This window comes from Furipterus horrens, unplaced genomic scaffold (assembly GCF_987537825.1).
Source record: "Furipterus horrens unplaced genomic scaffold, mFurHor1.1.pri manual_scaffold_5, whole genome shotgun sequence".
Lineage (NCBI taxonomy): Eukaryota > Metazoa > Chordata > Mammalia > Chiroptera > Furipteridae > Furipterus > Furipterus horrens.
Genome location: NW_028327175.1, coordinates 86981480 through 87008292, shown reverse-complemented (window position 1 = coordinate 87008292; position 26813 = coordinate 86981480). Strand labels below are relative to the sequence as shown.

Genomic DNA, 26813 nt, shown 5'->3' with positions numbered 1-26813 from the left:
ACCAAACCTGCTCCTATAATAATTCTTTTCTAAGTACCTGCTATATGCCTTGCATTGTTTGCAGTGAAAGAGACAGACATGGCCTCCACCTTCCAAGTTTACACTCTAGAAGCGAGTTAATACCCTGAGCCACTGTGACTCAAAAGAACTGTGGAAGTGGCAGTGATAACATGCCACAGGAGAAGGGCCTCTGGCTCCCAAGCAGACTCCTAGGATGATGCGGCAGGGTGACAATCAATCGTATAACTGTGTCAAACACAATAAATTTAACCTGAGAACTATGACTGATTTAACAACCACTGATAGAGGACCAACTAATGCAAGACACCACACTGGACCCTTCTTTTCAGAAGGTATTCTAATATTTCATGTGCCTCCTGTCTCCTATATGCAGGCATCTCCTAAGAGAAAGCTGTAGGTCCATTGAAAAATCACAGGTATATATTAAAGATCCCACTGACTATCCCAAAAGTGGTATGAGGATGAGAGTTTCTTCCATGTGGGGAGGCTGGTTGGACTCGATGACGCGGGGGCGGGTGCTCCAGACCAGATTGCATGCAGGCAATGACCACAGAATTGGGGCATTCAGACCGTGTCTCCCTCCGATGCATCTAACCGTGGAAACTCAATCAGGTCCAGAAATGAATCAATTTCCTTTGCCTGTGTCCTTAAATTTGATGAATAGAGCCTTTGCTTAGAGCTACTGAAGCTGCTATTCATCTCAGTTAGTTGCTAAATAAAACGTTGTTCTTGGATGTAATTCTGGTGAATATGACTTTAGAGATTTTTCATTTAACTATGTAAGTCCAAATTATTCCCCAAGCGATTCTACATTTGAGCTATTTTGTTCCACATACTCCATATTTTTTTCCATGTTAGAGACTAGGAATCTGGTTAGACCAGGTCTGCTTGTAAACTGTGAAGAGGATAAACCTGAGTTCAAGTGCAATTTTTGTGCTAAGACAGCTAAATTCATCCTCATTATGATTTACTTTTCTCTTCAATGCAGTTTGATAATCCAGAAACAGTTTTTGACCTTTAATGAAGAAAGACAAAGTTTAAATAAACACATAAGCCTGTGTCTAGTGAGAGAATCACTGATGTGGACTTGAAATAGAACCTTCTTCATAGTTCAGAACGTTGCAGTGTTCTGTGGTTAAGGACTTGCCCATTATCATGTAATAGTAGTGGTAGAATGCAACTGGACCATGAGTCCTTTTTATTTCTTTAAGCTTCTAAATAAATTTTATTTTTATCTTGGTGATGCATGCTCATCATTTACAAATCAGAAAGTAACAACTAAAAGGTTTCTCACCAAAAACACCAGTCCCAGACCCAGTCCTCACCACACCTCTGGCCTCTGTCTTCAGAGGATACCATTCTGGGCAGTTGCATCCAGCGCTTATGCATCTTCGTTTTTCTAGATTATAAATTTTAATCCATAATTTTATTATAAGAATTTCAAGCAGCATATGTATAACTATACACACATATTTTCTTTAAAAAGTAAGTTGCAAACATCATGACATTTCATTTCTAACTACTATAAAGTAATACTAAATATAAAATGATGCTATCTTTGCTTCATCTTTTAGACATTATATGACTTTCTGTTATGGGAGTTGAGTATTTAAGTTTTCTGCTAAAAATATGATTTGTTTTTAGAGAGAGGGGGAGGGAGGGAGAAAGAGAAGGAGAGAAACATTGTTGTGAGAGAGAAACATCAATCAGTTGCCTCTTGCATGCCCCCAATCACAGCCCAGGAGTGTGCCCTGGCCAGGAATTGAACCGGCAACCCTTTGGTTTGTAGGATGACACCAAACCCACTAAGCCACACCAACCAGGGCTTACACCACCATCCATCTATTTCATATCCTCCATCCTCCCAATATCATTATAATTTTGTGTTAAATATATTCAATGTTGTATTGTTTTTCCTGAAATTAATAATTGCCTTGAGTTTTCATTTGCTATAAGTGTTCATTAGTTTCTTACTAATTCTTCCTGCACCTCCCAAAAACCTTTCATTACATTTCATTCACAGATTAATTTCATTAGCTAATCTATCAGTATGCACACACACACATGCACACAGTTTGCTTTTTTCTTCAAAAACATCCTTCTAGAGGGCTCTACTCTCCTGTGGCTGTTGTCCTTGAACTGCCTCTGCCTAAGTTTACTGTCCCCGTTTCCTGGGTCTCATGCTTGGCGGACTCCCTTATTTTAGTGGGACAAAGCCTTGAATAAGTTCATGAAGGGAAAAAGGCAGCAAAAAGACTATGTCTAGCCCATGAGTCGTGCTGCTTCAGTCGGACTTATTTCCCCCTCACCTGGCATGCAGCTGTCCCTGGCATTCCATTCCCAATTACCTTGAGGATTTCTGTCACCATGCTGCTGCGTTCCAGCTCCGTGTACTATATATACTTCTCTTCCTCTTTCTCGGTGCATTTACTCCCTTGCTTTGGTAGGCACAGTTTCCAGGAGCTTCCTGAGGCAGGGTGCACAGAAAAACTGTTTTAGAACTTTCATGTCTGAAAATGTCTCTATTCTACCCTTGATTGATATTTGGGCTGGCAATGAATTCTAGACTGCAATTAACTTTCTTTCAGAATTTGGACTCATTTCTCCATTGTTGTTTAACTTCTAGTGATGCGGTTGAGAAGTCTGAAATAATTCTGATTCCCTCTCCTTTGTATGTGAGATATTTTTCCTTTTTTTGAAACCTGTAGAACTTCCCTATTTTGAAATTTTAAGGTGATGTGTTTGGTACAGATCACTTTTGATTTATGATGCGGGACACCTAGTGGGCCCATTCAGCCAAGATTCATGTTCTCCAGTTCTTGGAAACTTTTTTGAAAAAATTTCAGTGCCATCTTCCTCTCCTTTTTCTATGTTCTCTCTTAAAGAAACTCCTATTATTAGAACTTCTGTACTAGTTCTATAATTTTATTATCTTTAATTTCCTGATTTCCATTGCTTTGTCTTCTTTCTATATTTTTCTGGAAAATTTATTCAACTTTCTTTTTCAGCATTTCTAATTCCAATCCAATAACATTTCTGCAATTATGCTTTTAATTTCTAAAAATTATTTTATTTCTTTGAAAGTTCTTGGGTTTTATTGTTTTTTGGTTTGAGGTTTTATGGCCAATAGCATTTTTTTTTCTAACTGTAGTATCTCCTCTTAACTCTCTGAGGATATTAATTATCTTTTTGGTGTTTTGTTTTGTTTCCTTCTTTGACTTTCCCACATTGCTTTTTTCCCCCTGTTGGTTTATTTTAGCTTCTGTGTTTAGGGTTAGTAACATCCCTTAGATAACTGTTGGCTGTCAGCTTATGTTTAAAATGGGGAACCAGAAAGCTGATTGGAAGTTTTGAGATGGTTGGTTTGGGTTTATCCATGTTGGGCTTCACTGTACAGTGATCTGGCTGGGCTGTGTGCTGGGAAAACTTTGATATCAGCAGCTTCATGTCTTTCCTCTAGGGCTGGTCAGTTTCCAGCTGGAATACTTTCTCTCTCCTGTATTCTGAAAGTCAAATAGAATAAAAGGCTGAGAGGACTCATCATTCACTGCACAAACTTTGCCTTATTTTCCTTTTTAAAAATATGGTACCCCGCCTTTAGCCCTGCCTGGCCATCTCCCAGTTTACCCTCTGCTGGAAGTAAACCTCCAGCGCCCTGCTGGCCTGGGAGAGTGGCAGTTCCCAGGATGGAGGGGCAGCCCGCTGTGGGGCCTACTGGCTTCTGCAACACCTCTCATCAGGCCTCCTTGCTTTGCTCCTGATCCCACCCTCTGCCTGCAGTTCCAGAAGTACCTGCTGCGGCCAGTGCCTTGCATTTTGAGGACTGTGCGTGGAATCTAGGTTTGTTCTCAGCTTTCTCCACTTCAGGTTTAGAATGTGGTTTCCTGTGGCATCTGCTTCCCAATTATGGGATGCTGTCGTTCTTCTCTCCTATTGTATCCACTCCCTCAGTGAGTTTATCTTTTAAATCTCTTTACTGTAGTTTTCACAGGGTTTCAGGAGGGAGCAAGATTAGACAAGTGTGTTCAATCTGTCACATCATCTAGGAAGCTCTATTGTGTATTTTTTATTCCATTATAAATATTTGTGCTAATTGTGGGGTGTATGTAACTCAAGATTATATAATAAATATAACTGATACTTATGTAAAAATCTACCTTAGTCAGCTAAAGTAACTTACCAAATAAAACCATGAGGTAATGACCAGAGGTTCTGAATTTTAAAAGGAAAAAGTGGTTGAAAAAAGAAAGGAAGAGAAAAAAAATTTTCATTTATTGTCACAAAGTTGTAAATTTTAACTTTAAACAGAGAAAACAGAAATAACTACAACCAAATGGTGAATGTTGACTAAATCCCCTTAAGTGGTAACTAAACAATAAGGGCAGAAAAAAATTCTAAAAAAACCTAACACTGATATGTGTAGCAATAATTGATACTTTATTGAGCATTTGATATAAACAAATCCTGATCGCATGCATTTTATGTAAAACAACCAAAGTCAGTGTAATATTTTAGATGCATGTTCATCTGTATATTTTTGTAGACAGCTGGAATCCACTGCAATCTGTAGTCATGCAGGTAGCATGTATGCCTTCTCATGTGGGCAAACGAAAGAAGATGGTCACTCATAGCAATGACTTTTTCAGTGCCTGTTTACTGAAGAAGAATTAAAATGCTGAAAGTGCCAAAAAACTGACATGTCCTGTAACACCCTGTATTTCCTCTTAGATCTCTCTCCTCTAAGTTTCATACACACACACACACACACACACACACACACACACAGACCTGCTAAAGAGTCAGTGTCAGACACCCAGGCCACAAGGCATGGCAAATGGCATCTCAGAATTAGCTAGAAGAATCTGGGTAAGAGGAAGGAGTGTGTTAAAAGAATCTTCAGTCAAATAGATTGTACTTAGTACCCAAAACTTTTTAACAAAAGCATGTTCATTGCATTGTTACCGGCAAAGAGGATAAAGAGGAAGCCTGTGGGAGGAGGGAAGGGCCTTTAGAAAGGATTCCTCACCCAGCCGGATGCTGTCCATGAAGCTTGATTTGGACCTGGTATCCTGGCTCTCCTTCTCCAACAAACTAGATCTTGCTCTTTGGGTGTGGATTCTCTTGCTCATTTTGCTAAGACCGGAGGTCTCTGTGGGTTAACTTTGTTGTTGGCTCAGCCTGTCCCTGACTCAACATTTGCTGTTTGCAGCAGGTGTTTTATGGCCTCACTCCTATTCTCCCCCATATGACTGCTGAATTTTCACTCTTCCAACGGTGCAGGCAGGTGGAAATTGGAATCAAAAGGAAATGCCCTTGCAGCTACTCATGTAGCAACTGGGCTACTGTGTTTCAGTGTGCTTTGTCTGTAGGGGCCACTCCTATGGTTGTGGGGTGTTATCACCTTGCATTGGTCAGGGTTTTTGATTGCGGACAGCAGAATCCATGTTAGTTAGCTGAAGCAGAGAGGAGTTTATGGAAAGGTAATAAGTACCTTATAGAACTTCTGGAAAGGTTGGAGAATTGGGTTTAGTTGTTACTCAGCCAGTTTCAAAGCAGCCAGGACAAAGGGCCAACAACTCCACTGGACTATTCCCAGTGAAATTCTCCTGCCACTGCCATCTGCCATGCCCTGGACACCAGAGACAGACTCCAAAATTTCCAGCAAAGCTGACCCAGGAAATTCAAGTGCCTCATTCATTGTGCTTGGCAGATCTGATATCTCTGCAGAGACATTGCTCACATTTGCCATCTCTTCCCCCTAATCCCAAGCAGCATGTATTCCTGGTGAAAGCAAGGTCACATGTGGAGACCAGAACAAGAAAGCCCTGGGGAATGTAGTTCTAGCACTCCAGCTTCTCCTATACAAGAAAGAAAACCAAAGGCAAGTTAGAAAGTGTGTTGAGTGAGGCACTTACAGTATCTTCCACCTCCTAAAGATAGGAATTCCCCACATAACTCACCTGGGATGAAAAAGTTCCCACCCTTGGGCTTAGGTTCTAGGAGTCTAGAGAGGGGGATCTTTCTAGGTTGTGGAGGGAAAACAGTGTCTGGCCAGAGCGGCAAGGTGGAAGCTAGATAAGGAGCTAAGGTAGGAAATCCACTAGAAGCGTTGGTACTGAGGGCTCCTAAGGCAGCCACATCTAGGAGCCACCATACCTGACTCTTTCAGCAGTGTAGTTGTGAACAGTACAGACTCTGGAGCCAGTATACTGGGCTGGAATCTTAGTTCCAGTCTTTTTAGCTGTGTGATGTGTGTGTGTGTGTGATGTATGTGTGTGTGTGTGTGTGTGTGTGTGTGTGTCCAGCTTCCCCTGGGGATGGTGTATTTATCCACGCCAGGGTGGTGATAGAGACAAGAGAGAGGGAGAAGCAGTCCTTCCTCTATGAGATTTTCTCTGCTACTAATCTTGGAAGACTAGAGTATTCTTTTATTAAGGAAGGGAAGAGCTTTCATTACAGGGAGTCTATCTCTGCCTGAGGAACAAATGGAACATAGCAGAGGAATTGCAAAGGATTCCCTTAAGGAAATAAGCTCCATATCATAATTATAGATTAAAAGATTGTGACAGTGTATATCAGTTTTCTATTACTGCATAACCAATCACCCCCAAAATGTAGTGACTTCAAGCAACAACTTATTATCTCTCATACATCTGTGAGTTGACTGGGCAGTTTTGCTGGTCTTGCTTTTGCCCACGGACTCTGCTGCATGGAGCTGGCTGGTTGGCTAGGCTGGGAGTCTGTCTGCCTCCCTCACATGTCCGGCAGTTGGCGCTGGCTGGGGTACCTGATTCTGGTCCACGTGGCCCCTCAGTCTCCTGTAGAGCAGACCCATTGCCTTATGTGGCAGTCTCGCCCAGAGCTCCAGGAAGTACAGTAGTCCCTCACTGTGGGATTTTAAAAAATATTATATTTAATTATTTATCGTGGATTTTTCGCTATATCGCGGGATTTTGAGGTACTGTATACGTATGTTGTTAAGGTTACGTAGGTTTAAGAGTGTAGAATATGTTTAAGAACATAAATAGTGTTTATAAAAGCGTGGAAAAGGTTAATAAAGGAGTGGGAAAGGTTAATAAGGGACTGGGAATGCTTTATACGTGTATGGGGAGGGTTTATAAAGCCTTAAAAAATATATAAACACTAAAATAAATGTAAGGTTCCTACCTCGCGGATTTTCACCTATTGCGGGAAGGGGCGGGGTTCTAGAACGTAATACCGGGATAAGTGAGGGAGTACTGTAAAGGCAGTGCTATGAGGCCATGTCAGTTCCACTACATCCTATAATCAAAGCAAACAAGGCCAGCCCAAATGCAAGGGGTGGAGAAATGAACACTACCTCTGGATAAAACGAACAGCAAAGTCACATTACAAAAGAGATTACATATTGGGTTAGGGTAGGGCGTGGGATTTGTGATGATTCAACAATTTACCATACATGGGTAAATTCAGAACTGACAGAATTATATATTCAGTGATTATATAGGAATTACATATTCAATACCCATCTTCTTAACAAGGCAAACACAATCATCACTGTGACAAAGAATTTCCCACCGTTTATTTTTTTAGAGTTCAGAAAATTTGAAAAACTATTTTTACCATAACTTAGCTGAAGAGAGTCATTTTTAGTTACCTCTTGATGATGGAGTTAATAACCTGCTTGGTATTTTTTAGCTGTAGCTTACAAGTCACCCACTTATAACAAAATATCACCTTTATAAAGCCCCTTCAAACCACAAGAGTCTAGAATTCCAAGATTTACATCAAGCCTTGAAGGACTTTATTGGGTCCTGTTATTGAAAACGGTTTTCAAGATTCTCTGGCACGCTCCCTCATTGAATGGAAACCTTAGAGGCTTTTCAGAACCATTCACATCAGCTTATGATGTGCTATAGGTAGAAAGAGAGGTATAAATCCCCCTTCTCCTCTATTTAAAAACCTCCATCTGGGCTTATGCTTGAAAACAGGCCAACTGTGGCCACCACTGCTGGAAGTCCTCTGGTGGCTGCCGGGGGCACAGCCTGGCTGTGGAGCAAGAGAAGTGGCTGCTCCCCCTTCACACTCTGAGGGAGGGCCCACTGCTGCTGGTGGCAGAGCCAGCCCTGCATGCTGGTATTTCACTTCCCTAGACTTTAGCATTCTTATCTCTTAAGTGAGAGGTGCTGGATTAAAGCCTTTGCTGTTCTGATATCACAAGATTCTAGAAGCAGGGTAGATGGGGCAGGACATTTCTGCCTGCCACATTCCTCCTGGCCTAGCTGGTGGTAGCAACACGGAGGCAATGTGCCCAGGATTATGAGGAGCTGGTGTGGCCTGAGGACAGGTGAGGGACCCAGAGTGCAGGCTGAGGCACCCCTGAGTCTCCACAGCTCTTCCTGTCTGGCTTGGGTTTTCTCCTTCTCCCTGCTACCTTTTCAAATTTAATTTTCAGTTGCTGCATTTGAAAACTACTCCGTGGTATTCACAAGATTTGAAAATATTTTCTTTTAAACAATTTTGTTGTTGTTGTTGCTACAGCAGAGACAAGATTGAATGCTTTTTAATTCCTGTAAATCATCTTACATCTTCCAAAACTATGTCTTAAACTCATAACTTACAGGTTATCATACAAGACATCCCAGAGCATTATGTTAATTGAATTCAATGAAAAAATAAAGTGCAAAGTTAGATGAGAAGAATAACCAAAAGGCTGAAAGAAAAAAACACCAAAATATTAACAGTATTTACTTTGGCGAATTGGGACTTCGATGTTTTTATTTTTTCCATTTATTTTCCTGGATTTAATCTTTTTATTTAAAAAATACATACAGGATACATTAATTTGCTCAAAAATATTTGCTATAATAGGCCCATACCTAGAGCTACATGTTTAAGAAGTAATTAAGAATGTGGTTTACCCTCCTAAAATAATGCAATACCTGGGTTGTATAGACTGCCATGAAAACAGTGGCTTATACTTTTATCTTATATTTGACTCTAGTTTTATGGCCACAGGTTAGCCCTAATACACTGAATACAGGTTATATTTATAATAGCATCATCTTTGCTCTCCAAGGAAAGCATGTTAACCTGGCACTCTAGTGCCCCAACCATCTCACCCTGAAAGCTCAGTGGCCTTTAGACTTACCTTTTAATGAGAAAACAAACAAACAAGCAAGCAAACAAAACAAGAAGGACCCTTTTCTGTAACAATTTCAAATATGTGCTATCGGTTTTCTTTCTGAAGCAGTGCTCATGACCAGAAATCCTCAGAGTAACTGGCTTATCAGTTGATGGGGGAAAGATATTCAAGGAGAAATCCACACAGACAGTTAGCCCATGGCTAGCACCCAATGCACAACATGATAAGAATGTCACTGTTTAAAAGACCTGGAACTTTTTGAAACAGAGTCACACATGGACTTTGTCAATCTGATGTTTTAACGAGGAGATAGATGCCACCATTTGACTTGGCCAACTTTTTTTTTTTGGTGGGGGGAATGTTTATTTCTGAGGATGCTAATTATAGCTCAAGTTGCAGCCAAGAAAAAATTGCCCTCTAGACTCTTGTTGCTACCATCAGTTGGACTCAGAACTGGGTGTTTTTGTAAAACAGTAGTGCTGGAAGTCTTTTAATGTCACTTAAAAATACTAACAACTTGAGCTTTCCCCAATTTCCAATGTTTTAAAGAAAAATCATTCAGGCAACTTCTATTACCAAGAATGCAAATGTCACAAAACTATTTACAGTTGGATTTCTCCTACAACGGTAGGGTTTCCTTAAACACAATGAGAACTCGTTACCAATAAATGAGAATCAATTTGCATTCTACCTCTTAAATGAAGCATAATATATAGTATAATTCAGTTCCACAAAGCATGTTTTCAAGTAGTTAAACATGCTCCTAGTAACTTCACAAATATTCCTTTGACTTTGGATTTATTATTTCAACTGTCTCTGGTGAGGGCATTTCATATGCTTATAAATCTCTTTAGTTTCTTTTTGTGTTTTAGTGCTTCATGTTAATGGATTCCATAACTGTTAGATAAAACACATCTATCAGCACAGGTTTAGAAACAAACATTTATACCAGAACTGTTTAAAATTTGGCAGCCTTGGTGAATAGTAAATAACAGTGACTGGGAGAGACCATAAAAATACAGATCAATTTAATAACATACTGTCTCCAAAGAATTTTTTAAGTAGGTTGACTGAACTATCAAGGTAGATATGCTCAGCATTCAGATCAGTGCTGAATGAAGTAGGAATCATCAGAACTTCACAGAACTAGATTTTAACCCCCTTGCATAAATAGATTTTCCTCAATTTTTGGAATATAATCAATGTTTAATCAACCTCCTACTTCACTCTACAAGAACCATACACTTACTGGCCACTTCTCATCACACTTCCACATTCCCTAAATTAACTATATATTTTGACCACTCATTTTATTAACTATTTGTGAAATTTCCATCATACTTGAACTTCACAGAAGTGTGCATGTTAAAATGTTAGATGAACTTCCATCCCTCAGTTTTATGTTTCTAGCAATACCTACTTCACAAGTGTAAAGGGAATATTGCTTGCAAGGTGCCTTGTATGCAGTAGGAACTCAATGAAAGTTAGTTTTCCCTTTCACAATCTTTCAAGGTAAGATGAATCTTCCAGCCATGCTCTCTGGACATTGACTTAGATGCAATACATGTTATGGTACACAGCTTAAACAAACCTCTTTCTTGTACACATCCTACCTTGAAAGTTTTCTGAGGACAGGATCCACACATCTTTGCATCTTCATTGGGATATCCCAGTGCCTAGTGTCAGTAAGTGTCAACAACATGTCAGTGTGACCACTACTGTTCTGGCTGGTGAAGGAGCTCTGGGAGGCTGAGAACGGGGTCATCATTATTAAGAGTGTTGGCCCATCTAGTCCAGGTGGACAAATAAAAGCAAGATTATTTTTTAATTCCTTGAACATTTTGTCACTGAAAGTTTGGCAGGGGCATCTCATGAAGGAGAGTATTTGGGTAACTAGCTCCAGAAAAACTTTCTCTGCACATTAAAGGCAAGGACAATATGAAAGGCCTAGTAACTTCAAACTGATCCCAAGTCCTAGCCATTGGACACTAGTGCCTCCTGAGGCTCTAAAGTCACTGCATGCTTTCCACATCCAATACTTGAAAGACATTTCCCAGGGGAAAACTCATCAGTCAAATAGCTAGTAAATAATAAAAGCTGTATGTATTTATTTGCTAATCATGAACTTAATTTAACAAAAGTATTTGAGCTAGTTACATTGTAGTTTGAGGGGAAGGTAGTATTTGACTCAACTAAGATGTTATTTACATAAATGAAGGGAAAAGTTGACAGTGAACAAAAATCAAGGGCTTTCAAAAACACTGAAATGTATCTTTGGGAGACACAATTACTTTACAAGTAGCGGAAATCTAAAACTTACTCTGATAACTAGGAAAAAATTAAATAGAATAAAACTACACTCTCTAATACTCATAAATCATTAATAAACATAATGGTCTATGTTTAATGAATCTAAACTATTTCAATAAAAAGAAGCTACTAAAATATTATACCACTCTTGTTTATTCTGATATTACACAAGATAACAACCAACAGATAATCAATACATTTGCCTACATATAATACAAAATACATATATTTAATATTTAGTTTTACATTTTATCACTGATTTTAATTGTACAATTTTACACTATGATTCACACTGTATCACTTCAATTTTTTTTTTTAAATAAGTGAAAGAGACTATACAAGAATACACACAAATGAAAGTAACTGTATCAGGTAGTGAGATTGATTATAGGTGGCTGTTGAAGAGTTAATGACTGAAAAACTTCCAAAATTGGTCAAAGACATCAAGTCACAGAGTCAAGAAGCCCAATGAATCCCAAGTAGGATGAATAAAAAGAAGTACACACTTAAGCAAGTTCTAATAAACCTGCTTAAAAAAACAAATATAGAAGAGGAAATATTAAAATACTCCAAACTATAAAAGAAAAGAAAAGAAAAAAGACATTACCTTCGATGGAGGAAAAAATAGACTAATAGATTTATCAACAGAAATAATAGAAGTTAGAAGTCAAAAGAACTAATACACCATACTGCTAATTTTATGCTGGACAAAAATATTCATCCAGAATGACATACATGTTCAGAGAAACAAAAATAATTTCTCACCAGCAAACTAGCTCTTAAAGAAATATCAAATGGAGTTCTTCAGACAAGAGGAAAATGATTTATAAAAGTCAGAAATATAGGAAGTAATGAAGAGCAATGATAAAATAAATATGTGGATAAATCTAAATGCCTATGACTTTATTAGGCAATAATGATAATGCATTGTGGAGGTACAAATAAAATATATGACAATAATTGCATAACATTCCAGAAAAGGCAAATGGAGGTAGTGTCCTGGGGTTTTGTATTATTCAGAAAGACACCAACAGTAACAGATAACAATAGCCTTTGAAAAATCAAGAATCATGCTGTAATCTTTAATATATTATAATAACTGAAAGAGGAATAAGAAATTATCACATTAGTAGAGGAGGGATACAGACTACTAAATTCTGTTATATCAAATCAGAATAAGGCAAAAAATGAGAGAAAAAGGAACATAACACAGGGGGCCAACAGAAAGAAAATATTAAGATATTAGATTTAAATCAAAGCATACAAGTAAATATATTAATGTAAATAAGCTATAAATATCTTAAATATATTTTATTTAAGATAAAGATGATCAAAGTTCATTAAAAACCAATTTATGTTATTTACAAGAGATATATGAAAACAGTCAGAAGGAAAACTCTGACTCCAAAAAACCTCCGCTGCCTTGCGGCATACCTCTTCAGGGGAAAGGCTAAGGGAGTAAACCCTGACAGAAAATCCGGAGCCGGAGTCCCTAAGGCGGTTTGACATTGTAGTCAACACCGGCAACTCCTGCGGCGCACCTGAAGCCAAGCTGTATTGACTCTGTCTTTCCCTTGGACCCTTCAGCTGCGAAGAGAGGGGGGGTCTGCTGCATGGGCAACAGCAGACCCTCCATATCACCCTGCCCAGGCTCTGTAGCTTCAGTTTCACTGGAGAGGACACTCCAGCGTCATTGCAAGATGTCGACTCAACACGGGAGGAGACAGATACCGGTTATAAGCTCATCCAATTGGCGAAGGAAACGAGCGCCAGGGGTCTCCTCTGACGGTGGGAGAGGTCATCGCACCTCACTGGACAGCTACCGCCCGCCTCAAGCTGGGCAGCCCCAGCCAATTAGGTGCTGTCTCGCCATGGCTCGCCTGCCCCACTGGGTGCGTGGGGATCAGAGAGGCGCCTCTCGAAAAGTGGGCCACAAAACACCCGCACCAGTTAATTCCAAGCAAACAACAAGAAAGAAGCCTCCGGCTCTTCGCCTCGCTAGCTGGAACATCAGGACCATGTGTCCCGGACTTACTGCAGACCTTCTGTGGATCAATGGTGCCAGGAAAACCGCCGTCATCGACAGGGAACTGGCACGACTAAACATCGACATTGCGGCTCTACAGGAGACCCGGTTGGCCGACAACGTAACTATCAGAGAAACCAACTACACCTTCTACTGGCAAGGGAAGTCTCCGGACCAACCAAGACAGCACAGTGTCGGGTTCGCTGTGAAGAACACGCTTGTTAACTCCATAGAGCCACCCACAGGAGGCACAGAGAGATTACTTACCCTCCGATTGTCAACAACTTTCGGCCCAGTCAGCATTCTTAGCGCGTACGCCCCAACCCTCTGCGCCACCATCGAAGAGAAAGAACAGTTCTACCATGCACTGGACGAAGCGTTATCCAAGATTCCCAGAAGTAACGCTCTCTATCTCCTTGGAGACTTCAACGCAAGAGTAGGAGCCGACCACATGGCCTGGCCCACCTGCCTTGGAAACTTTGGGAGAGGAAAGATCAATGAGAATGGTCAGCGACTGCTTGAGCTTTCGTGTCACCACGGCCTGTGCGTGACAAACACATTCTTCAAGTGCAAAGAGATCCACCAGGTGTCATGGAGGCACCCCCGCTCCCGCCATTGGCACCAGCTTGACCTCGTCATCACCAGAAGAACGGATATTGGCAGCACCCTCCTCACCCGCAGCTACCACAGTGCAGACTGCGACACGGACCATGCCCTCGTGGTAAGCAAGGTGCGCATAATGCCGAAGAGGTTGCACCACTCCAAGATGAAGGGTCGCCCACGCATCAACACCAGTTGTGCCAGCAACCCAGTTAAGACCCAGCAATTCATCAACAAGATGGAAGATGCACTCGGCGAGGGAGTGGCGGCAGATGACATTATCGAATCCAATTGGCCACGTCTCCACGACGCCATATACAACTCCGCCATTATTGCTTACGGGAAGAAAGAGCGGAAGAACGCTGACTGGTACGAGGCTCACTGGGAAGAAATGGAACCCGTGATCGAGGCTAAGAGGAAGGCCCTACTGGCTTACAAGGCCACGCCCACTCCCACTACACTTCAAGCCCTACGGGCTGCCAGCAACAAAGTCCAGAAGACCTCCCGCCACTGTGCCAACACCTATTGGCTAAACCTGTGCAGAAGCATTCAGGAAGCCGCCGATATAGGCAACGCACGAGGAATGTATGAGGGTATCAAGAAGGCAACAGGCCCAATCCCCTCCAAGATCGCCCCCCTTAAGTCCAAGACAGGTGAGGTCATCACTGACCAGGAACAGCAAATGCGGCGGTGGACCGAGCACTACCTCGAGCTGTACGCAACGAAGAACACCGTAACAGACACTGCTCTTAACGCCATCCCAGACCTACCAGTCATGGAGGAGCTAGACACCCCACCTACTGCGGCAGAGCTCAGCAAAGCCATCGACCGCCTCGCTTGCGGGAAAGCACCAGGAAGCGACGGAATCCCTCCAGAAATCCTAAAGAGCGGGAAACCAGTCCTGCTACAGCCGCTCCACCATCTACTCTGTCTCTGCTGGAAGGAGGGTTACATCCCCCAGGATATGAGAGACGCCAACATTATCACCATGTACAAGAACAAAGGAGACCGCAGTGACTGCAACAACTACCGGGGCATCTCTCTCCTCAGCGTCGTCGGCCAAGTATTCGCCCGGGTCGCTCTTGCCCGCCTGCAGACCCTTGCTTCCCGCGTCTACCCAGAGTCCCAGTGTGGCTTCAGAGCTGGCCGTTCAACAGTGGACATGATCTTCTCCCTACGCCAGCTGCAGGAGAAGTGTCACGAGCAGCATAAACCACTCTACCTCGCCTTTATCGACCTTACGAAGGCGTTTGATCTGGTCAGTCAAAGCGGTCTCTTCAGCTTGCTACGGAAGATTGGCTGTCCACCACATCTGCTTGCTGTGGTCATGTCCTTTCACGACAACATGCACAGCACGGTGTCCTACAACGGCGCAACCTCTGAGGCCTTCCCAGTCAGCAGCGGAGTAAAGCAGGGCTGCGTCCTCGCGCCTACGCTGTTCGGAATCTTCTTCTCCATGCTCCTCCAATACGCCTTTAAGGACTGCAGCGAGGGTGTCTTCATTCACACCAGATCCGATGGCAAGCTCTACAACCTGGCCCGTCTACGAGCCAAGAACAAAGTCAAAGAGGTGCTCATCCGTGAGATGCTCTTCGCCGACGACGCAGCTTTGACATCACACTCCGAAGAGGGACTCCAGCAGCTAGTCACTTGCCTTTCCCACGCATGCAAGGAGTTCAGACTAGCCATCAGCCTGACGAAGACGAATGTTATGGCTCAAGGCACGGGGACTCCCCCATGCATCACCATCGATGGGTACACCCTGGAGGTTGTCAACGACTTCACTTACCTCGGGTCCACCATCTCGAGCTCTCTGTCAGTCGACTTGGAGGTCAACCGGAGAATCGCCAGGGCAGCCACAGTTATGGCCAGACTGAACCAGCGAGCGTGGAACAATTCCAGCCTCACTGAGAAAACCAGACTGCGCATCTACCAAGCCTGCGTACTCAGCACTCTCCTCTATGGCAGCGAGACGTGGACCACCTACGCAAGGCACGAAAGGAAACTCAACAGCTTCCACATGAGGTGCCTGCGACGCGTCCTGCATGTCGCCTGGCAGGATAAGGTCCTCAACACCGAGGTGCTGAAGCGAGCCAATATGAGCAGTTTGCATGCAGTTCTTAGCGAGAGACGCCTCAGGTGGCTCGGCCATGTCAAAAGAATGGATGCAGGCCGTATCCCCAAAGACCTCCTCTACGGCGAGCTAGCAGAAGGCAAGAGGATGACAGGGCGCCCAAAACTGCGGTTCAAAGACATCTGCAAAAAGGACATGACACAATGCTCCATCAATCTCAACACATGGGAAGTTCAAGCAGACGACCGCCTAGCCTGGAGGCTCGCGGTCAGGCAAGGTACGTCACGTGCAGAGGCTGCGCGCAACGAGGAGGCGGTCCAGAAAAGATCGAGGCGGAAGCAGCGTCAACAGCAGCAACAGCGGCCATCTGCCTTCACCTGTAACAAGTGTGGCAGGGATTGTCACTCCCGAGTCGGACTGCACAGCCATTCTCGGCGGTGCAGATAGACTCTCAAGAAGCTACGCCATCGTCTCTCGAGACGGACGGCTGCCGACGACGATGAAAACAAAAGGACAAGATGGGTACTGGATTTATTGAGGTAATCTCCTTATAAGCTACATAAATGTCTAATCACTATGTTGTACACCTGAAGCTAATATAATATTGTATATCATTGGTAACTGAAAAATTTAAAAAAAAATTTTAAAGCATAAGGACAGAACAACTGAAAGTAGAATCATAGAAAAAGGTAAACCATGCATTCATTAACCAAAAGAAAGATGGTGAGTTACTTGCTAGAAATAAACAATGACACTTCATAATGACAAAAAAACTCAATTCATCAAAAAATAATATTAGATTTGACATAAAAATTTACACACCTAAAGAAGAAACAATCTACAGTCATAATAGATTTTAACATGCTTCTCACAGTAACTTATAATGAGCCAATAAAGATTCAATAAGGATAGAGATATGAAAGGCAGGACTGACAAACTTGATATAATGGACATATATAGAACACTGAATCCATAATGGGCAGAATTCCAACACTGGTCAGGTCCAATGTCATAAAGCAAGTTTTTACATATTTTAAAAGAATGAGGTAGTATGAGTATGTTGTCTTATTGCAATATAACTAAGCTAGAAATCACTAACAAAAAAATGTTTTAAAAGGACATATAGGTGGCCCACAAAAATATGAAAAAATGCTCAACATCATTACCAATCAGAGAGATGCAAATTAAAACCACAATAGGACACCATCTCACACCTGCCAAAATGACTATTATTAATAAATCAATAAACAACAAGTGCTAGCGAGGATGTGGAGAAAAGGGAACCCGAGTTCACTGTTGGTGGGAATGCAGACTGGTGCAGCCACTGTGGAAAACAGTATGAAGTTTCCTCATAAAATTAAAACTGGAACTGTCTTTTGATCCAGCAATTCCACTTCTGGGAATATATCCAAAGAATCCCAAAACTCCAATTCAGAAGAATATATGCACCCCTTTGTTCATTGCAGTTACTTACAATAGCCAAAATTTGGAAACAGCCTATGTGCCCTTCAGTAGATGAGTAGGTTAAAAAAAACAACTGGTACATCTACACAATGAAATACTATGCATCAGTAAAAAATAGGGAATTCTTACCTTTTGTGACAGCATGGATGAAAATGGAGACTATTATGCTAAGTGAAATAAATGAGGCAATGAAAGAAAAATACCATATGATCTCACTTATAACTGGAATCTAAGGAACAGAATAAACTAGCAAGTAAAATAGAGGCACAGAAACAAGGAACAGACTGACAGCTGTAAGAGGGGAGAAGGGTGGTGGGAACTGATTGAAAGAAGGTGAAGGAATTAGTTAAAGAACATATGAGGTCTGTATAGAGGTATCAGCCATGTAATATGAAAAATAGAGACATTTATTGAAGAATATATAAGATACAAGAAACACTGTACATAGGACAATGATGCCTCAGTCTCCTTCAAAGCACACACCTTGGGACTTCACACAGTTCTCCTAATCACCATCAGCTGCTCTGTCATATTTTCCTGAATCTCAACAGTCTGAAAACTCTTCCCTTTCAAAGGTGATTTTAATTTTGGGAAAAGACAGAAATTGCAGGGCACCAAATCTGGGCTGTACAGGGGCTGAGTCACTTGGGTGATTTATGTTTCACAAAATAAAACTCTCCACAAGATGTGTGCATGAGTGCGCGTGTTGTGATGAAGCTGCCAATCACCAGTTGCCCATAGCTATGGCCTTCTGAGTCGTCCAAATAGTTTCTGTAGAGGAATGTTCAAGCTTAACATGAAATTTGATGCAGATTTGTTGCCCTACTTGCTGGAGTCATTTTTAATGCAACAGTCACACAGTACATGTGCTCACTCAGCGACGTCTACCATATCCACTGACTAGTACAGTGAAGTCGTCATTGTTCATGCATGCGCATTCCAGTCCACTCTCCTTGGCTGCCAGGTTACACTGACGTTGTGCAAACCATTCTTGTTATATTAACAATAGCTGGACTTTTTCCAGACATACTTCGCATATACATCACCCATGGACGTGAACAATGGTGTGGGGGTTGACTGTGGGAAAGGAGAGTTGAGGGAAGGGGGGCAAAGGGGGAAATATTGGGACAACTGTAATAGCATAAAAAAATTTAAAAAGTCATGTTTTGGAAATAATGTACTACACTTCTAAATAACACATGGATCTAAAAAGAAATATAAGTGTAAGTTAGAAAATATTTTCACCTGAATGACAGTGAAAATACTACAGATCAAAACTGGTGGGGATCATTGAAAGTTGTGCTTCTTAAGGAAGATTTTATTATTTCAATTGAACAATTTAAAAGGGAAAAGCCTGAAAACTATAAATTAAGAGTCTATTTCAAGTAGATAAAAAAGCAACAGTAAGGTAAACTCAAAGAAAGTAGAAGGAAGGAAATAATAAAATTTAAAACATAAGCTAGTAAAATAAAATAAAATGTATTATCTTCACCTGCTTCCTTGGTGAAGCTGTACAGGACAAAGAAAAAAGAAATAACCAATGTCAAGTATAAAACAGAAGACTTTTACTATAGGTCCTGCAGACCTATAAAATTGTAAAAAAATAAATGAAAAGTTCAGTTATTTACTAAACTTTAAAATATAAATGAATTAGGTAAATTTCTTAAAAAGAATATGTGTAAAAATTGACAGAATAGAAAACCTTATTAATCCTTCTACAGTTAAAAAAATTAAATTTATAATTTACAACTTCACAGTAGAGAATATTCCAGATCCAGAGGGCTTCTAACAAACATTGGAAGAAGAAATGATGGTAATGAAAATCCTTTCAAAGCACAGAAAAGACAACTACCAATGGCCAATTCATGTTAAAGGGCCAGAATAACCCTGAGGTAAAGTCACAAGAAATTCCAAGAAAGGAAAATTACAGACTGGTTTGACTTACAAATATAGATGCAAATATCTAAATATAAGATTAGTAAGCTTACCACAAACATCAAAATGGGACTTTGGTAATTACCGTATTTTTCACTCCATAAGACGCACTTTTTTCCCCCAAAAGTGGGGGTAAAATGTCTGTGCATATTATCGAGCAAATATTGCATCACAGACCATGACGTGTATTACCTGACCTGTCAGTGGTGGCAACAGCTGTTAGAAGAGGAAGCAGTAGGCCCATGCCAAACCCCTGGGGAGACTTAAATGTCCCACTTCACTGCTGAATCTCAGGGCATCTGGTCAGTATGAAGATAGGGAAGAAAGTCATATCAGTGATTGTGAGCAACTGAGCTTCATAAATTCTGACACTAGCAATGATGAGATCCCGGGGTCCCCAGAAAACTAGAAGAGTACTTGAACCTTAAAGTCTCTCTTCATTTTTTAATGACAGTGATGATGGTTCTTAATACTGCTGTTGACTGCTGTTCACTTTACATGGTTGAAATATTATTCTGTTATATTTTATTAAATATTTTAGTGCACCATTTGGTTCAGATTTTTTTTTTTTCTTGTTTTCCTCCTCTAAACTTAGATGCGTCTTATGGTCAGGTGCATCTTGTAGTGTGAAAAATATGGTAGCTTGGTCTGAATTGGAAAGCCAGAGCCACACTTCTACAATTTTTTTCCCTAAACTTCAGGAGAAATGCCCCTTTTCCTGGTTTTTTGTAAGGTGGTTAAAAAAAAGAAATGAGCTCATCATATGCAGTATTATATTAAAAGGCCAGAGACTTCCAGGCAAGATGGAGACGTAGTTAGACACACATGGCCTCCTCGCGAAACCATAGAAAGAATTACAGTCAGATCTCAAAAACAAGTAACTACTAAAACCATCAGAAAATCGAGCTGTATGGAAGTCCAACAACCAAGGATTTAAAGAAGCCACATTCATCCAGAGGGGTTGGAAGGGTGGAGTTTCAGAGACTGGGCAGAGAGGGGGTGTGGCTCAGATAACACAGGGGAACAATTTTTAACATAATTCCAGTTGAGTTCAATTTTTCAGCTGTTTCAGACTTAAATAGGCATGCTGATTTCAAAACTGCAGTTAGTTTTGTTCTATCACGTCAAGTTTTTTCTGAACTGCGTATCTTAATGCAACCACTCTAGACTGGATTGAGCCTGGATTGAGGGAAGTACTAGTGCTCTTCTATTGGCTGAGAGCAAACCTCCCTCAAGTGGGGAGGGCTGAGGGATGACCTTGGAGACCAGTGATGGGTTCATACTTGTCTAGGCTATTCTGTTACACATGAGAGAGTGTGGTGAGAGATTGTGTGCCGCTCTATATAGTGAATCTTATTACAAAGTGTAGTCCAAATTCTTGTCTGTATACAAGGAGTTAGCAGAATTTATTTTTTTTATTTACATACGTACTTATTTCCTTTCCTTCAGATCATGTCTGCCTTTGCTATTTCTCGTTGTAAGTGCCTAAACAACCCTGATTCGTTTTGTTCTATCTGTGGCAGTTTCACCATTCCCAGTCAAAGGACAAACAGTGCATTTGTCAGGCAAGCCTATTTTTCATATTTTAAAGTAAAACTTGGTGATCAAGATAAGTCTTGGGCCCCTCACAAGGTGTGCAAGCAGTGTGTCAAGAGTTTACGGATGTGGACGAAGGGAACATGTGATAAATTGCCATTTGGTATACCTATGGTTTGAAGAGAGCCCAGAGATCATTCAAGTAACTGTTCCTTTTGTATAGTGAAAACGTCAGGATATAACAAGAAAAATAAATGTAAAATAGAGTATCTTAGTCTACCATCAGCTATACACCCAGTGCCTCATTCAGATGAAATAGTGCCAGTTTTCACTGAACCACTGTTTCGAAAAACAGGAGTATGGTGAAGAAGTGACAGCAACAATGAAGATTTTGAAAATGGAGATGACTCAGTTCGTAAGGGATTTGATCAGCAGGAGTTGAATGATTTGGCACGAGATTTGGGACTATCCAAAAAGTCTTCAGAACTCCTAGCATCAAGACTCCATGAGAAAAACTTGCTTGAAAAAGGAGCAAAGGCATCCTACTTTTGATAAAGAGTAAATGCATTTCTGCAGTACTTTTGAAGTGATGGTGGCTTTGTGTAGTGCCATAACATACATGGTTTAATGTAGGAATTGGGAATTCCAATCTATAACAACTGAATGGCGACTGTTCATTGATAGCTCAAAGCAGAGCTTGAAGTGTGTCCTCCTCCACAATGGCAATTTATTTGGTGCAGTCCCAATTGGCCATTCAGTTTGCTTTCGTGAAGAATATGAAGGAAGACATAAAGAGAGTCATGGATGTGTTGCAATATCACAAGCACAATTGGATCACCTGTGTTGACCTTCAAATGATCTGCTTCCTTCTCGGTCAGCAATGTGGATACACTAAGTATCCCTGTTTTCTGTGTATGTGGGACAGCAGAGCCCATGGGAAGCATTGGGTGGAGTCAAATTGGCCTCCAAGATCTGACCTCAAACCTGGTGATCCAAACATTCTACATGAGCCACTTGTTGACAGAAAGAACATTCTATTCCCACCTCTGCATATAAAACTGGGTCTCATGAAGCAATTTGTTAAAGCTTTGCCAACTGAAGGAGACTGTTTCAAGTATTTCATTTTGGCATTTCCTAGCATGTCGTTTGATAAGATAAAATACCTTAATACATATGTGTGGTAAACTTGACTACTTGTACACAATTTGACTTACAGTAACAATATATAGCATTTATATGAATAAAATAACTCTAAATAAACAGTATATTCAGGTAATTTTTTTCTTTATTTTCCTTTGTATGTACATTTTGTATGATTTTTGGGACAAAGGGAGGGTATCCTGTACCTTAAAAAGTTGACGTGGTAGAGAAAAACTGGGATCATTTTTGGATTCAGATGCCAAAAGGCAGTCAAAAACAAAGGTCAGATCTAACTCAGTGAAAATTGTGTTCCCCGATGTAATTGGAGATGGTGGCAGCCGAGGAACTGATGGTCCCACATTCACATGTGGTGGATAAAAACTGATAAGGATAAATTGGGAGAAAGCGATCCCAGCCCAGGTCAGACCCCACAGCCCAGGGTTCCAGCACTGGGAAGGTAAATTCCCATTATCTCCGGCTGTAAAAACCAGAATGGGCTGGGGCAGCAGAAGAAACTGCTGAATTTTTTACCGCTTAAAGGGCCCGCATGGCCTTAGAATGTATGCTAAACTCAGGGCAGCAATTGGAAGGGTGCCAATCACATATGGGAAGTGGGTAAAGTGACTGAAATAGGGCGAGAGCTGGGCAAATCACCAGAAGCCAGGCAGCAGCATTGTCCCCTCTTTGAGCCTCCCACCACAAACAGAGCCACAAATCGGTGAAGTGTGTTGCCCCGCCCTGGCAATTACGTAAGGCTCTGCCCCACACAATTTACAGGCGCCTTTGCTACACAGGACAAACTGTTAAGACAGAGAGTAAAGCAGCTCCACCTATACACAGAAACAAACACAGGGAGGCTGTCAAATTGAGGAGGCAAAGAAATATGGCCCAAATGAAAGAAAAGAACAAAACCCAAGAAAAATAATTAAATGAAATGGAGACAGCCAATCTATCAGGTGCAGAGTTCAAAACACTGGTAATAAGGATGCTCAGAGAACTCATAGAGTATGGGGGAAAAAAAGGAAGAAATGAAGGTTGTTACACAAAGTGAAATAAAGAAAAATATACAGGGAACCAACAGTGAAGGGAAGGAAGCTGGGATTCTAATCAATGATTTAGAACAAAAAGAAGAAATGAACATTCAACCAGAACAAAAAGAAACAAGAATGCAAAAAAATGAAGAGAGGCTTAGTAACCTCTGGGACAACTTTAAACATACCAACATCTGAATCATAGGGGTGCCAGCACGAGAAGAGCAAGAACAAGAAATTGAAAACTTATTTGAAAAATTAAAGAAAAGTTCCCTAATTTGGTGAAGGAAACACATACAAGTCCAGGAAGCACAGAGAGTCCCAAACAAGTTGGACCCAAAGAGGACCACACCAAGACACATCATAATTAAAATGCCAAAGGTGAAAGATAAAGAATCTTAAAAGCAGCAAGAGAAAATCAATTACCTACAAAGGACTGCCCATCAGACAATTAGCTGATTTCTCAAAAGAAACTTTGCAGGCAAGAAGGGGCTGGCAAGAAGTATTCAAAGTGATGAAAAGCAAGGACCTACAACCAAGATTACTCTATTCAGCAAAGCTATCATTTAGAATGGAAGGGCAGATAAAGTGCTTCCCAGTCAAGATAACGCTAAAGGAATTCATCAACATCAAGCCATTATATGAAATGTTAAAGGGACTTATTTAAGAAAAAGATCAAAACTATGTACATTAAAATCACAACAAACTCACAATTATCAACATCTGAACCTAAAAAATAAAAATAAGAACAAAAATAAATTAAGCAAACAACCAGAAAAGGAGTAGAATCATAGGTATGGAGATCATTTGGAGGGTTATCAGCTGAGAGGGGGAAGGGTGAGAATAGGGGAAATGGTGCAGGGATTAAGAAGCATAATTGGTGGGAACAAAATAGAGAGAGGGGTGTTAAAAATAGCATAGGAAAGATGGAAGCCAAAGAGCTTACACACACAACCCATGAATATGAACTAAAGTGGGAGATCACTGGAAGGAAGGGAGTTATTGGGCAGAGGGGGACAAAGGAAGAAATTGGGACAACTGTAACAGCATAATCAACATAATATACTTAAAAATAATACATTAAAAGGCCAATACATGTGTATATTCCAGAATGCAAGGTTGGATTAAAATTTGAAAACCAATGCAATTCAACACCATTAACAGAATAAGGAAGTATCATCTGATTATTTCAGTTGATTTCAATAGTAATGTTGATCAAATTCATGACAAAAATTCTTAACAAACTAAGACTACAAAGGAATTTTCTTAAGCTTGGAAAGGATATCCCCTCCCGAAAGAACCTTTAGCAAATATTAGTCTTACTGATAAAATATTGAAAGCTTTCCCCCTGGGATTGGGACCAACACAAGTTCATTAGTTTCCTAGGGCTGCCATAACAAACTACCATTAACTGGATTGCTTAAAACAACAGAAATTTATTGTCTCACAGTTCTGGAGGCTAGCAGGGCCATGTTCTCTCTGAAGGCTTTAGAGGAGGATCCTTCCTTGCCTGTTCCTAGCTTCTGGTGGTTGTCAGCAATCTTTGACATCCTTGCCTTATGGACACATCACTCCAATCTCTGTCTCTGTCTTCCCCTGGTGTCTTCTTCTGTATGTGTCTTTTATAAGGATACCAGTCACTTGGAATAGGGCACACCCTACTCCAGTATGACCTCATCTCAACTTGATCATACTTGTAAAGATCCTATTTCCAAATAGGACCACATTCACAGATACTGAGGTTTGGGACTTCAACATATCTTTTGGGAGGCAAAAACTTAACTACAAAACAAGGACTCCCACTATTGCGTCTTCTTTTTGTATAAAGGTCCTAACCAATGTAATAAGGCAAGAAAAAGAAATAAAAGATATAAAGATTAGAAAGGAAGAAATAAAACTCATTATTGATGGATGATATAATTGTCTATGCACAAAATCTTAGATAACAGATAAATCAGTAGAACATATTTTAAACAAAGTTTGTCTATTCAAGACTAATATACAAAAATAATTGTACTACAATATAATAGCAACCAAGAGTAAAATAAATGTTTTAAAAGGTATAATTTATAAAAACATAAAAAAACCCAAGTATCTTGAAATCAACCTATCAAAATATATGTAAGACCTATAGGCAGACAACTATAAAATTTTGAAAAAAATTAAAGAAGAACTAAATAAATGGAGGAATATGCCATGCTCATGAATTGTAAGACTCAATATTACAAATACAACATCTTTTCAAAATAATCTATAGATACAATGCAATCCCAATCAAAATCCCAGTTTATGGAAACTGACAAGTTGATTCTCAAGTTTATACAGAAAGTCAAGAACAGCCAAGAATCTGTTAAATAAAGTGAGAGGACCTGTACCACTAAATATGAAGACTTATTATAAAGTGATTTCCGTTAAGACAATATGTGTTGGCACAAAGACAAATAAGTCAGTGTCACAGAATAAAGGCCCCACAAACCCACACATGTATGGACACTTATCCCACAAAAGAAGTAGCATTACAGAGCAGAGAAAAGAAGATTTTGCTGAGACAGTTGTATATTCATATGGAAATAAACTGATGCACCAAAAGAGTTATATGCAAAAAACAAAAACAAAAAACCATAAATTTCACAAACATAAATTTGAGCAAAAGAATACAGCATACCACAAGATTCAATCCATATAAAGTTAAATCTAAACCATAGTGTAAGAACTCATGATTGTGGTTAATTTGGCGAGAGGTTTTAGAATTTGGGAGGGGGTACAAAAGAAATTTCTAAAGAACTGACAGTATTGCATTTCTTAAAGGGGTGTTCTAAGTTGTGTTTGTGATAATTCACTGATATGTACATTTACATTTTGTGCACTTTCATTTATTTTTATCAATCCTTCCAATTAAATTTTTAAAAAATTAGGTGCTGCCATTCATTCAACAAAATTTTTATGTGGAAATCACTATATATTAGGCATTTTACTAGATCTGGGTCATCAAAACAAATTAATACGGTATGCTCCCTGCTCTGGTTGGCACTTATACTCTGATAGAAGACAGACAAAAACAATTACAGTAATGAATACAGATCAATACAATCATTCAGTAGGATAAGTACTTTGATACCCTTAGCTACTACAAAAGGGGGGGCTCTTTCTGTATTAGGTTTGGGGGTGATGAAGACAGACATTAGTTCCTTTAATGGATTGTAAATTATTAAGATAATTCAAAAGTGTTCTGTCCATCCCTCAAAAGTTGAGGTTACTCTTTTTGTATATAATAGTTCCAGTGTAATTTTAGATCTACACTTAGTTACACATAGGATTCCTATTTGCTTACCTGAGGAAAATCTTGGCTTGAAAGTCATGACACCAGCTCCTAAGAAAGTCAAGAGAATACTATTATTTATTTGTAGTTAATTTTGGAGCTATTATTCTGAAATAAAATAGTTCTTTTGAACACCTAATTGAAAAAGCATTAAGTTTTAAAATAACATTTTACTGATTATAAAATACATGTCAATGGAGAATATCTGGAAAATCAGAAAATTACAAAGAAAA

At 40.2% G+C, this 26813-nt stretch overlaps 1 long non-coding RNA gene across 1 annotated transcript; it reads right to left on the bottom strand.

Annotated features, from left to right (window-relative positions):
- Window positions 1–1239: 1239 nt before the first annotated feature.
- LOC150008897 (uncharacterized) lies at window positions 1240–26634 on the bottom strand. The gene is made up of 4 exons (XR_016511346.1): window positions 26593–26634; window positions 5762–5879; window positions 2370–2488; window positions 1240–1420 (listed from the first exon to the last, which is right to left on the bottom strand). It is a non-coding gene; the product is annotated as an uncharacterized LOC150008897 (long non-coding RNA).
- Window positions 26635–26813: the final 179 nt, after the last annotated feature.